General features: G+C 35.0%; 1 protein-coding gene across 2 annotated transcripts in view; it reads left to right on the plus strand.

Annotated features, from left to right (window-relative positions):
• Nucleotides 1-3,829: 3,829 nt before the first annotated feature.
• Nucleotides 3,830-13,866, plus strand: part of LOC127421885 (neuronal PAS domain-containing protein 1-like) — a 71,271-nt gene continuing 61,234 nt past the window's right edge. The window contains exon 1 of one of the 2 annotated variants that reach the window (XM_051665084.1): nucleotides 3,830-4,281. The gene's annotated coding sequence lies outside the window, so the exon portion shown is untranslated. Of the gene's footprint in view, nucleotides 4,282-4,530; nucleotides 4,553-13,866 lie in introns of those variants that run through there. The other variant, XM_051665085.1, reaches the window with a different exon arrangement.

The raw sequence follows: 13,866 nt of genomic DNA on the forward strand, positions 1-13,866 counted from the left end.
GACGGAGAAAATCTGAGTAGTGATGCCGATGTTGCTTCTTTTTTGTTGGAAAGGTAAGAAATTATTAATTGTTTAGACCACTCTCCAAAATAGTATCAGTGGAATTTACAGCAGAGACGATCATGCTGATCCACGTCGATAGATGGCAGTACAGCGTCTAACACCACTGTTATATCAGTACTTAAATTACACGAAGAAGAGCAATGCTGATGCTAGCTAGAGAACTAATGAATGCTCCTTTAAATTCAAATTGACTAAACAAAGCAATTTTACTGAGGACAATTATTAACCTTGTGCGACCCCGCGCACACATGCGTGGATGTTGTATTTTGGCTTCGCTATAAGAAAAACAATTTTAATTAATTTAAACTGATCTCAGTTCAGGAGACTCTGTGCTGTCAGTAAAAAGGCTTAAAGTTTTGACGTACAAAACAACATGGCGTGGACCACAGCAGTGTTTGTCTTTGGAAGAAACGCCAACAAAACTACACCTGGTAAGAAACATAATTACGTTTTTACATTTTGAGTCCAGTTCTGTATTCCAGTTTGAGTCTCTAGATTCATTCGATATACCATTTTTTAAATTTGAGTGATTTATTGTGAGTCTCCACCCTGCTAAATACAATGTACTCTAATGTGTACTTTAGCACATTTTTTCCTTAGAAATCCTATATTTACTGTGCATTTTCACATCGAGAAGTAATGTGTTTATCCAAAAGATGATACATTTTGCTTTCAGAGGCTTTATATGGAGTTAGGATGAAAATAAGGTGCATTTCAGACTGTTCTGAGACCAGTGCAGACAGAAAGCACACTGGAGGTTAAGTCATTCACTAAATAGGGAGCAAAGGAGCATCCTATAGCTTTCCTATGAAGCCAAGTGCATTCATTCCTCAAATCTGACCAAAAGTTTAGTTTCAGGCTGCAGATGATGTTTGGACCAATCAACATGTTTGGCAGACATGGGACGATAGTAATCAGTAAATAGATTCAGAATTTATAATGTATAATTTTATTTTAACATGGTTGGCAGCGACTGCACCATGTTGGCCATTATTTTTATCATTTGTAAAAATGAATAACCAACACTCCTGGAAACATTATAAACAGTTTGATAAAAAATATATATATATATACCTATAGCTTAATACTTAGACTTTCTATAGCTTGGAATTATTAAATATTTCACAACTTAGTCCCGCTGTCCACATACAGTATATTGCCATACATTTTTAGGAAAATGATTTGCTCTAGATTTTTTTTTTTTTGTTTTTTTTTATGTTTATTAGGTGCTACTAGTTAAAAATCAAAAAGCAAAATGGATAATGCCTAGAGCAGTCACGCTCAGGTCTCAGGAGGTTAAAACAGTTGTTGAGAGGACTCAAAATTCATACTGAGTCATGTTGTCTTGATTTTTTAGCTTTGCTCAACAATTCCTTTTTTACTATCTAAATGTCTATCTAAATCTATCTATTTTCTATTTTCTATATCTATTTTTAAAACGACTTTTAACTAGGGGGCCTGGGTAGCTCAGTGATTATTGTCGCTGACTACCACCTCTGAAGTCGCAAGTTCGAATTTAAGGTGTGCTGAGTGACTCCAGCCAGGTCTCCTTAGCAACTAAATTGGCCCTGTTGCTAGGGAGAGTAGAATCACACGGGGTAACCTCCTCGTGGTCGTGATTAGTGGTTCTCGCTCTCAGTGGGGCGCGTGGTAAGTTGTGCGTGGATCGTGGAGAGTAGCATGAGCCTCCACATGCTGTGAGTCTCTGCGAGCCACAACGAGCCACATGATAAGATGCATGAATTGACTGTCTCAGAAGCGGAGGCAACTGAGACTTGTCCTCCGCCACCCGGATTGAGGTGAGTAACTGTGCCACCACGAGGACCTACTAAGTAGTGGGAACTGGGCATTCCAAATTGGGAGAAAAGGGGATAATAATAATAATAAACTACTTTTAACTTTCAGACAAGGCTTTTTGAAGCCAACATCAAAGTTCGTTTTGACAAAGTTTACCTACAGTACACTGTAAAAAGATTTCCGTTATTTAAACGGTGAAAGACTGTAAAAATACTACAGTAATAAAACTTGAATTTGGTTAACTGGTAGTTACTTTAAAATATACGGTAAAAACATATAATATTTTTAAAAAGACAATACATGTAATTTTACAGTAATTTTGTACCTTTTTTTGATGTAAAAAAAATTATGATTTTACCATATAATTAACGGTAAAAAATTATATTATGTTTAACAAGAGAGTAAATTTACTTTTTACAGTAAAATATTGTTAAAATTACGGTAAAAAACTATAATTGGTCATTCCCAGACTTCCCTGCATGACCCATCATATTTCATTGTATTTTATGGGAATAGTTATGTTTCTTCTTATTTTTTAATATCAGTTATGTACATTGGGGTGTTCTGTTTTATATTTAATGTAGTTTAGTTAATGTTTACTGCATTATTTATATTTCACATGTGTTACCCTGATGGTGTTTAGTGTTTGTGTGAGTGACACTGAGCACTGTCTCTACATGTTTATTAGTCATTGCTCCAGGAATGGTCTCTGTTGGTGAACTTCATGTCATCATATGCCCTTTTGTAATTACTACTGTGATTAACAATACTTTATAAAGTGAAAAGCAGATTTTTACAGTTTCAGGAGGTTAAAGTATTTAGTTTATATAATTTAATCATATAAAAGGTAATGCACAGTAAAATATACAGGCATCAAAATTACATCCCGTAAAGCTTGAAGTGATCTTACCGTATTTTTTACAGTGAATTTCTGGCAACCACAGCTGCCAGTTTTTTTTACCGTAAATTTAACAGGATTATTATTTTTTTTTAATAATTATTCTAGCTTTATATAAAAAGAATAGAACTCTATAGAGTTATATATATCCTTGTATGACCCTACTGAGTTAGCTAAACGTGTATGTGTGTGTTTGACAACTTTACAGTCAGCTGTTTAAACTTCTGAGGGGGTCTTATCTGGTCTGGACCGTCCAGCTGTCTTTATGTCTCTCTCTCTTGCACACTTCCTCACAATAGCAAAAGTGAGAGAATGAAACACCTCTTTTCTCTTGCACATTTCCCACACTCCATCACCATGTTTTACAGCCACATTCTTTCCTCCTCCCGAACACTTAAGTCCATTTTTAGCTTGACATAATCTGAAATGGTACTTAACTGAATTTATGTCGCTGCCCAGTGCATTAACTTCTCCCGTTTTTGCCTTTACGTTACGGAGAACTTTTTCTGTGTGTGAGTGCACGGAGAAGGAGAGAGAGAGAATGAGAATTTGAAACCCAGACCACGGAGTAGACAGCCTATCAGTATTCAGCGGAGAAAGTGATGATGGAGAGAGAGAAAAACGGAGGAAAGAAAGGAGGGGGTGATGTATCAATATTCCGAGTAGCGTTTGAGGGCAAGAAGAACGAACCGAGCGGAGAAGGAGGGGGTGCGGGTGCGTGCAACAGCCCGAGTGGGTTTGTTAGTGTGTTGAAATTAGATGATATCTGTAGATATACTCTCTCAGATTTTGACTCAAGTATGTGTTTGTCTGAGAGAAGTGTTGCTGAAGGTTAAGAACAAGTCAAATGTGAAGGAATCTTAGCCAAACGCTAGCCATCTCTCTTTTACTCCGTGTGCTAATCAGCATTTGAAAGGCAGCTTTGACAGTGAGAAAGAAAGTGAGGGGCAGCGGGGAGGAGTGAGTGTAAACGAGAAAAAAAAAAAAAAAAAAAAAACGAGAGCGCGAGAGAGGCTGGGGCTGTACAAGCGTTTCTTTTATATTTAGTAGCGATTGGGGAGGAGAGAGAACCGGTGCGCGCGGCTTCCCCAAGAGAAAATGATAGAGAGAGAGAGAGAGAGAGAGAGACAAAGAGAGGGTCGCATCCTTAAACTCGAGTCATATCTAAAGCTATCCTGAGCCGGATTGTCGAAAAGTGAGAGAGGAAGAGAGAGAGAGAGAGAGAGAGAGAGAGAGGGCGCGCGCGCGCGATAGAGAGTGTGGTCACCGCCGCTGCGCGCACACAAACACACGCGCTCTCACACTCTTGTGGCAGCAGACCGCTCTGTTCTTTTGTGCAAGCAGTTGGGATTGTTCTTGGCCCCTTCTGTCACCCCCTGAGTGTGTGTGAGTGTGCTGTGGAGTGAGTGGAGGGGAGGGTCACCGTTCGGTTATCCAGACGGGTCCTGGGGCATCTGAGGAAGAGGAGGAGGGAGTGCACCTGCCCCCGAAAACAGCTGCTCAGAGCTGGACATGCACATCAGGTGAGTCCCGTAACCGGGAAACGCAACTTCCTTCCACTCTGGTTGGTGTTTACAAACACGCGCGCGATGATGACTGCCAATAAATAACTAAACTGATCAACATCCGACAGTTTTAGAAGTCTTTGAACTACAAAGTAGTTTTAACGACATATTTGTGTACTTGAAAGTGATACATATGATTTAGAAGATATTTTCCCGCACAAAGCGGAGTGTTTTCGAAAGGTCCCCCATAAGCTTGTTGAGTTCGCTTCCTGGGAAAGTTTTTGGGAAGGTGGGTAAGCCTCATAAGTGCACTTGTCTTTCTCTCTCAATGTCGGAGGAGGGTTAATCATGCGGACCGCCTCAGCTCGCTCTCAAACATCATCTCTCACTTAATTAGCGGATTTTACAAGAATAGAAGTTTTTGCATTGACAGCGTGGTCTGTGGAAGTTCCTGAATGGTTGAGGGCAGAAAGTCGTGTTCTCTTATCTGATGTCTTTGCATTTAACAGCCTTAAAGTTAATAGCTATTAACTATTTTTTAATCTATTATAATCTATTAATCTATTATATTAGCTGTTAACAATTTGTTAACATAACAACATTAGTTAACATGAACTAACAATGAACAATACTTTTACAGCATTTATTCATCTTGGTTGATGTTAATTTCAACAGTAATACATTTTTAAAATCAAAAGTTAACATTAGTTAATGCACTATGAACTAACATGAACAATGAACATTTGTATTTGTATTAACTAACATTAACAAAGATTAATAAATGCGGTTAAAACGATTCATTGTTAGTTAATTATATCTAATGCATTAATTAATGTTAACGAATGGAACTTTATTGTGTTAATAAGTGTCACCAATATTTCTTGAACAGAACTGGAATTCTGTTTCTGTCTGTTTTTTAAATGAAAGTTTTGCTAAGAAAAAAACACACGCAATGTTTAAACAGATTTCATGGCACTTTTGGAAACATATACCACCTCTATAATATTTTAACCATTGATTTATATATATATATATATATATATATATATAATGATAATAATTTGCTAGCTCTTGTGAACTATTCCTAATTTGTTACACTTATGAGAACATTGTTTGATTATTTTGATATTTGCATACAAAATATTGACAACACTATACATATGCCCACACATATTACTTATTACATGTTAATGTATTTAATTACTATAGTAGTAGCAATATCAAAGTATACTACAAATTACATTAAGTACACGTTGTTTATTACAGTATGTAGTTTATTAGCCTACATTTAGTTGATTGTTTTGGTATTGACATATATATATATATATATATAGGCCACACTTACACTTTAGTGTCCAAGTTATTATATGTAAATATACTTAATTGCCATAGTAGTTTTTACAAGCAGCTCCATAGAATAGTATGTTATTAACACATCAATAGAACAAATTACATTAAGTATCTACATGTATGTTATTAGTGTTCTTAAATCAGTACTTGATGTAATTACACTATAACGAAAGCCTATGTTAAGTGTGACCATAATATACATTTATAATGTGGGTAACACTTTACAATATGGTTCCATTTTTTAACATTAGTTAATACATTAGGAGTCATGAACTAACAATGAACAATATATATTTTTACAGCATTTATTAATCTTTGTTATTGTTAGTTTATAAAAATGCAATTGTTCATGTTAATTACTAACTAATTAATAACTAACTAGTAACCAATGTTAACATATACATCTTTTGATTTTAAAATTGTATTCTTATATGTTGAAATTTACATGAACCAAGATTAATGAATGCTGTAAAAAATTGTTAATTGTTAGTTCATGTTAAATAATGTGGTTAACTCATGTTAATAAATGTAACCTTATTTTAAAGTGTTACCATTATGTGTATTTTTTCTTCTAAATCTCTTAATAAAGAGGAAACTTGTACTATTTAGTCTTACATGCTGGACAATTGGAATTATATAGGAATTATTTTGAAACAGTGAGCCGCTCTCTTTCCTTTCTCACTAAGTCACAGCAGTGTTGAGGGAAATGTTTAAAGTGAGAGAAAAACTTGTTTGGGGACACGTAGTTTTATTTTAGAAGTTTATGTTGAAGTCTGTTTTTCACATATCATAGAAATCTGGAAATCTACTTGTTGCTCAGGAAATGCTTTCAGTGTGGGCAATGGTCAGGTTGATTCAGTCATGTTAATGATAAAATGTTTGACTCGATTAAAACCAGATCATTTAGATGTGATGAAGGACATTTTTAGAGTACCAGACAAACTCTTTTTTTTAAAGTGTAGTACAGCACACACATCCAAAGACTGGATCCGCATAAACATAAGAGATAAGGGACGTCTTTGAAAAGAATGTGAATTTAGAATTGATAGAAGTTATACAGGTATGTATGATGGAGCTCTAGTAGCATAAAACTCATCTCACACACACACACACACACACACACACACTCAGAGTGGGACAGACAGGCCTGGTGACAGACAGTGTCAGCGGGGTGTCAATGAGAAGCTGTTGGTGTCACACTTGGTTGACCTGATCTGTGGTCAGGCTGTCCATTGTAGCCCGTTGTGACTCCTTACATAACCACTTCCTGCCACTCACACCCAGCTCTTCAGGGACACACGCAGATATTTATATACTCAACATACACATACACACAGACACACACACACACACACACACACACACACACACACACACACACACAAACAAACAAACAAACAAACAAAAGCCCTTGTCAATATACAGATCCCTCAGCCATATCCAGCCAAAGAAATGTGATCATATGAACCAATTTTGATCTTAAAAATAATATGATATCAGCCTTGAAAAACACTTAAAAGAGCCGTACGACAGTCATATACAGTCAAAAAAAAAAAAAAAATGTAACACAAATTTATATACATAGTGGGGTCCAAAAGTCTGAGTAGCTAGTGAAAAGGCTTCTATTTTGCATTTTTCTAATTTATTAACATTGTTTTTTCACCAAAAACTATATAAAAAGTACAACAATTTAAGTGAAAAGCTGAACTGACATGAATTTCTGAATTTCTTAGTGTTTTGTATGTCACTTTTGCTTTAATGACAGCATGTACTCAAACTGCATGGACTCACTCCACAAGTTTATGCAAAACCTGATGATCCATGTTATCCAGTAGGGCTGGGTATTGATACAGATTTCCCGAATCAATTTGATTCTGATTCACAAGCTTTTGATTCGATATCATAATGTCCCTTTTGCTTACATACAGTATGAAAGAAATTCTCTCCCAGCTAATGCTGTGAATTATACTGGGGACCTTCTAACTAGGTACATTTTGAAAATTTAAATATGACTAATTATATTTGATTCGTTTTTCATCATTTTGGTCACATTTTGGCTTTTTAAAAATAAACAAATCCATGTATTCAATCAATAAATAAGATATTATATTTCATATATAATTTTTTTGTTACATTATTGTTTAATTGCATAATTTGTACTATTTACAGGTATTTATATTGATTTGTTGAACACGTGCTAAAAACCAGTACTACCTCTTTAAGAAAACCGGCTTGTCTGTAAATTAACACATGTTAACAAGAGAGGATTCAAATGGCTTTATCTCATCTGTGCTGTGTGTGATTAGAATATAATGTTTATTTTTTGTTGTTTTTGATCAACAACTGACCATAGAGAACAGAAAGGATATTACTGTAAAAGAGACATTATTCAATGACAAATCGTTCGCGTGGATCTCGTCTTTGGACATGCAGAACAACTTTTACTCTCAACACACAGTGAAAGGATCTCGCTGCTGAATAATTCACCACTATACTACACAATTACTGGTGAGTGAAATCTAAATATTTACCAGCCAGTTGCCAAATATATAGATTTTAGTCGCATAACGTGAAATTTGGTTGCAAATGCAAGTGATTTCCTCTTATAGTGTAGAGGGTTGCGCATAGAGTCAAATATTGCGATGCATTGGAACATCGATATTTTTACCCACCCGTATTATCCAGCATGATTTGAGAATGTGCTTCAGTGGAAGGAATGCAAGGATATCTGACCTGCTATACAAAGGATTTAACATTATCAATGTCACAAATTTGCTTATTTGATTAGTGACCTAAAATAAATATATACATACAGTATATATAATGAAAAGGAACCATCCAATAGTGTCCTATGTTATTCTCTTTGGCACAGGTGTATTCAATGATACAGGCACATTTAAATGCAAGGATATGGGTGCATAACAGCCGACAGACCCTGGACTTTTCTCTGACATCATCTGCTGGGATGTGTTTGGCTATTTGACCCTGTGTGTGTTTCGTGCCCTGCCTGAGGGGGTAATACTGTGTGTGTTTCAGATATACACGCTGTATTTTTTTACATTTTTTTTATTTTTGCAGTATTCTGTATGCTATAATATCAGCAGTCTCTCGTATTTTGAAATGCTGAAAATGTGTATCGCTATTGCAATGCACTGACTCATGCAGCATTTGGGAGATTTCCAAACATATCCCTTTTTATTGCAGACTATGGTATCTTGGCAAATCTGAGCACAGTTTGTGACGTTGTTGAAGTCTGAAAGTCTAGAGAAGACACATGTGCGATCAATGGGGTGTTTTGCTCAGATGAAAAATCTAAGAAGCAGGAGACTTATGTTGTTTTATGTTACTTGCTGTATAGGAGAAACAATTGAGATACTACAGAGAACTCTACAGAGATTTTTTCTTGCCCTAAAATATATAGGGCAAGGATGTTGGTCTTGGATCAGTCTTTCTTTCCGTGCACATTCAGATTTTTCACTCGTGAATGACAGAACTATGACAAATTTGCAGTGAAGGAATTTGCAATTTTACATTAACTTTTTTTTTTTTTTTTTTTTTGTACATGGTAAGCTTGAAAAACATAATTTCTGGAACATGAGTTGTAGTGATTGAGAAAAGCAGAAAAATTACCGATTAATTGCAGTGAAATCTCATAAGTATTCACAGGAATTCATACATAAAATATGGTTGTTCTAGAAAACGTACATTTTCATAAGTTTGGATACAATATCATCATATAACATACAATATCAACATACTGAACAACTTTCAAGACGAACAAATGTTACAAAACAAATGTTAAATAAACAACGTTTAACTCATTTAATATTTTACAAGCTTTGATGATAATTTAATTCAGCTATACAAGTGCACATGACTTTACTTTTATTAGTCGGATCTGGATTTCATTTATATATAAATATGCCATTCAAAAGGTCTTTTTCGGACAAAGTTTCTCCATCATATAATGATAAAAAAGAGTTCTGCCATGGGATTGAACTTGGTCACTTGTGACCACCTCCTCGCAAAGGTTCCTCAGTAGTGGAATGTGCTTCCAAACCCCACCCGCTCTGTTGAGACCTTGTTAACATTCAAAAAACAGCTGAAGACTTCCATGAGTACTTAATCTGTCCACAAACATAATGGCACTTGTTTTCTATGTTTATAAGAAAAACATCTGTTCCTTTCTTCTGTTCTAACTTCTGTGCTACTCCTGCTATGATTAGAATTTAGCTGTGCGATACGGATATTGTTGGCTTTTGCATGACGAATTGCTTATGTTCCTCATTTTGTAAGTCGCGTTGGATAAAAGTGTGTGCTAAATGACTAAATGTAAATGTTTCGGCAATTTCAGTTCCAAACGAGTCTTTGTAAAAGGATTCGTAAAGATGTTCTAACTCTCTAAATTTGTTCATATGTACAAGGAGTTACATTTTAGATGCTGTCAATATCTTGATATTGTATGTTTGTGTGTCTATCCAAACGTACAAAATGTACGCGTTCACTTAACGTACGAATACCCACAAATACGAATGATATCACCCTGTCTATTTCCTTCTCTTTTGTTCTATCGCTTAGTGCAACTTTGCTATTTAAAGATTTATTTCAAAATCAAACACAGGTTTTTATAAACAAGCAATATTTCGCTTCCTCTGAGAGACAAATGTAACATCTCAGAGGCCAAGATCACTGCTTCTCTATGCTGGTTGGTTGAGCACCCTGTACGCCTATCTTTTTACCTTCCCTATGCAGGTCAGGGGCATGTAGGGTCAGTTTGATCTAATCAAATGGTGTATTGATTCCATTAGATAATTAATGGGCCAGGTGAAGATGTAAAAGGGCTCCAGCTCTGAGGATTGAAGAGGAACCTTGGACTGGGAGAGATGGGGAGGTGCCAAGGTCAGCGGCAAACCACCAGAGTCATGTTTAGCCGGAACACAGGGCGAGAGACAGGTCCAGTTAAATGAGATAGGGAGAGAGAAATGGTTTTGACCAGAGCTGATTTATCAGCATTCAAAGAAAACAAGACAACATCTGACTTCCTAATGCTGTACTTCAAATGTGGAGAGATGTGAAGAGAAATTAGTATTCTGCAGAAACAGCAGCTATATTGCTGGAAAACAACATGTAGTATGTGTGTGTGTGTGATATATATATATATATATATATATATATATATATATATATATATATATATATATATATATATATATATATATACGTAGGTGTGTATATACAAAGATGTTTGATTAATAATTTCAAAAGCAAATATAATTGAATGTTACATGCTATAACATCATTTTTGATAGTAAATAGTACCTTGAAATGATCTTTATACTGTAGGTGCTTCAAAGGCAGAGAGGAGATGAATTATTGACATGTTCCACAACATTATTTGTAGCTGAGTCTGATATCGCATACTGTCTGTATGTACTGCATTTGATGAAGGACAATCATGGTAAAAAAAAAAAAAAAGGTATGCCGAGTATTATGAATAGATTCCGGACATACTTCATCTGGGAATGTAGGCATTGTTGCATGACCTGAATATATGACATAGTAACAATAAGCACCATTTAAGCACAAGGAACAACTTTCTAGGTATATATATCACAGTTGAAAAGAGACGTCCAGTTCGCGGTTCTTGGTTTTGTTTTTTAATTTAGCCTTTGTGATGCCGCCTCAGCTCCCGAGGCATTATGGGATAGTAAAGTGTCCAGTTGAATCGAACTTCAGAATCTCATCAGAAATAGTTGGTCATCCGGGTATTTCTTGTCATACTCACAACCACAACCTCACGATTCATCTTGGTTCAACTACACTAATGCCAACCAGGACAGCTCGAAACCTGAGAGTGGTGGTAGATGACAAGCTCAACCTCACTGCCTACATCTCATCAACCACCCATTCTTGCAGGTTTGCGCTTTACAACATCTGGAAAATTAGACCTTTCCATATTGCGCAGCTCCTGATCCAAGCTCTGGTCATTTCAAGACTGGACTACTGCAATGCTTTGTTGTCAGGCTTCCCAGCTAGCAAGATTTAGCCACTGCAGATGGTCCAGAATGCAGCAGCGCATCTGGACTTCAATCAGCCCACGCCACCCCAATATTGATTTCACTCCACTGGTTACCTGTAGCTGCCCGCATCAAATTCAAAGCTTTGACACTGGCCTTCAGGACAGCCTGTGGAACAGCACCCTCTTACTTCAATTCACTCCTCCATGTCTATGTCCCAACTCGCTCTCTGAGGTCAATGAACGAGTGGCGCCTGGTGGTCCAATCGCATACAGGTACGAAGTCTATTTCATGATCATTCACTTTCTTTCTTCCTCTGTGGTGCAATGAGCTTCCAACCTCCACACAATCTGCTGATACCATCTTAACATTAAAGATCCAGCTGAAAACACATCTGTTCCGAGAGCACTTAACCAATCCACAATAACTGCACTTACTTAATATTTAACTATATATATATATATATATATATATATATATATATATATATATATATATATATATATATATATATAATCATGTCTGTCTCTGTCTTCTACACTAGCTTCTACATTACTCAAGCCACTTTGAGAACTTTGTTGAATATTGTTGACTTTTACGCGATAAATTGCTTGCTATGTTCCTCATTTATATGTTGCTTTGGATAAAAGCATCTGCTAAATGACTGAATCTAAATGTAAATACTGTTTTTGGCATACTATATAGTAGGGAAGTATGCATTATGTATTCAAACGCAGTGCCTGACTGTAATAATCTTTTAACACTTAAATGCATACTTCGGGTCTTTAGAGACCCGGGACCTCATTCCACCACCTACCTCATGCATTTTTTGGAGTTGTGCCCACACCTCTTTAGTATATCTCAGTATATCAACTCTTATAAATAGTGACACACCAAAAATGCCAAAATGGCATTTTATTTTTATTTTTTTAAACTTTTTATTTTTATTTTTTAAAAATTAAACTTTTATTTTTTAAAAATTAAACTTTTATTTTTATTTTTTTATAATAGTTTAAGTACCAAAAGTGTATAGGGTCTCTAGAGACCTGAGGTATGTAAGAGTGTCAGGTTTTTTTGCACTTCCATAAATTATATATTTTTATAATTATTTCATATATTTTTAGTTTACAATCACAGGATATCTATTTCTTTGTGTATTGCAATATAAATTAGTACTAAATTAATACAAAGAAATACTATATCATGTTGACTTTCTGTGCAACAATGAACTATCAACAATGGTGAATTATCAGTATTTTATATGCGATACACATACATAATATATATATATATATATATATATATATATATATATATATAATGTTATTTTTTACTCAATGTGGCACTGATGTTTCAGTGATTGACTTGATTTACCTTTGACATTGCTATTTGACAAAGAAACAACATCGAAGTAAACGTATACCAAGTGTATTATGGAAGCCGAGGAGTGCCAATTAAAAATAGAATAAAGCAATAAATTATCAATCTATTTATTTGAAAATAAAAATGTGAATAAATAAACCAATTTATAAATGGAAAAATAAATAGACACATTTAAATGTGTAAATTAATTTGTTTAAAAATGTAATTATATTTAGTAATAAAACAGCACATTAATGAGTCATTTTTAATGCACCTTTTAAAGTGCATTTAAAAAAAGCATTTGGCAATTGCTTTTCTTCATTCATTTGCCAATTGCTTTTCATGATTGTCTGACTTTTTTTTTTTTTCTTTTTTCAATATCCATTCCATACCTGCTGAAGCTGAGGGGTGCCAATTAAAAAAGAAAGAATCAATATATTAATTAGAAAACAAAAACGTGAATAAATAAACCAATTTATAAATGGACAAATAAATAGACACATTTAAATGTAATTATACTTAACAATTAAATTGTGCATTAATAAATCGTGTATTTAATTCATGTTTAAAATGCAATTAAATATAGCAAGAAAATAGCACATTAATAATTAATTTTTAAGTTTTAAAAAAGCATTTGTCAATTTCTTCATTCATTTGCCAGTTTCTTTTCTTTGTCTATTTGCCAATGGCTTTTCTTTTTCGTTTTTCTTTGGCTTTTCTTTTTTGTTTTACTTTGGCTTCCATTTGACAATCGAGTTTAAAAATACCATTAGACAGTTGACACGTGGGAGCGACCAGTGAACTTTCGACTCAGTTTTAAGACACACACCTTCTCCCACATCCCACTCGAAGGAGATGTAAGACGGTCTGTCAT

Source organism: Myxocyprinus asiaticus, chromosome 31 (genome assembly GCF_019703515.2).
Source record: "Myxocyprinus asiaticus isolate MX2 ecotype Aquarium Trade chromosome 31, UBuf_Myxa_2, whole genome shotgun sequence".
Classification (NCBI taxonomy): domain Eukaryota; kingdom Metazoa; phylum Chordata; class Actinopteri; order Cypriniformes; family Catostomidae; genus Myxocyprinus; species Myxocyprinus asiaticus.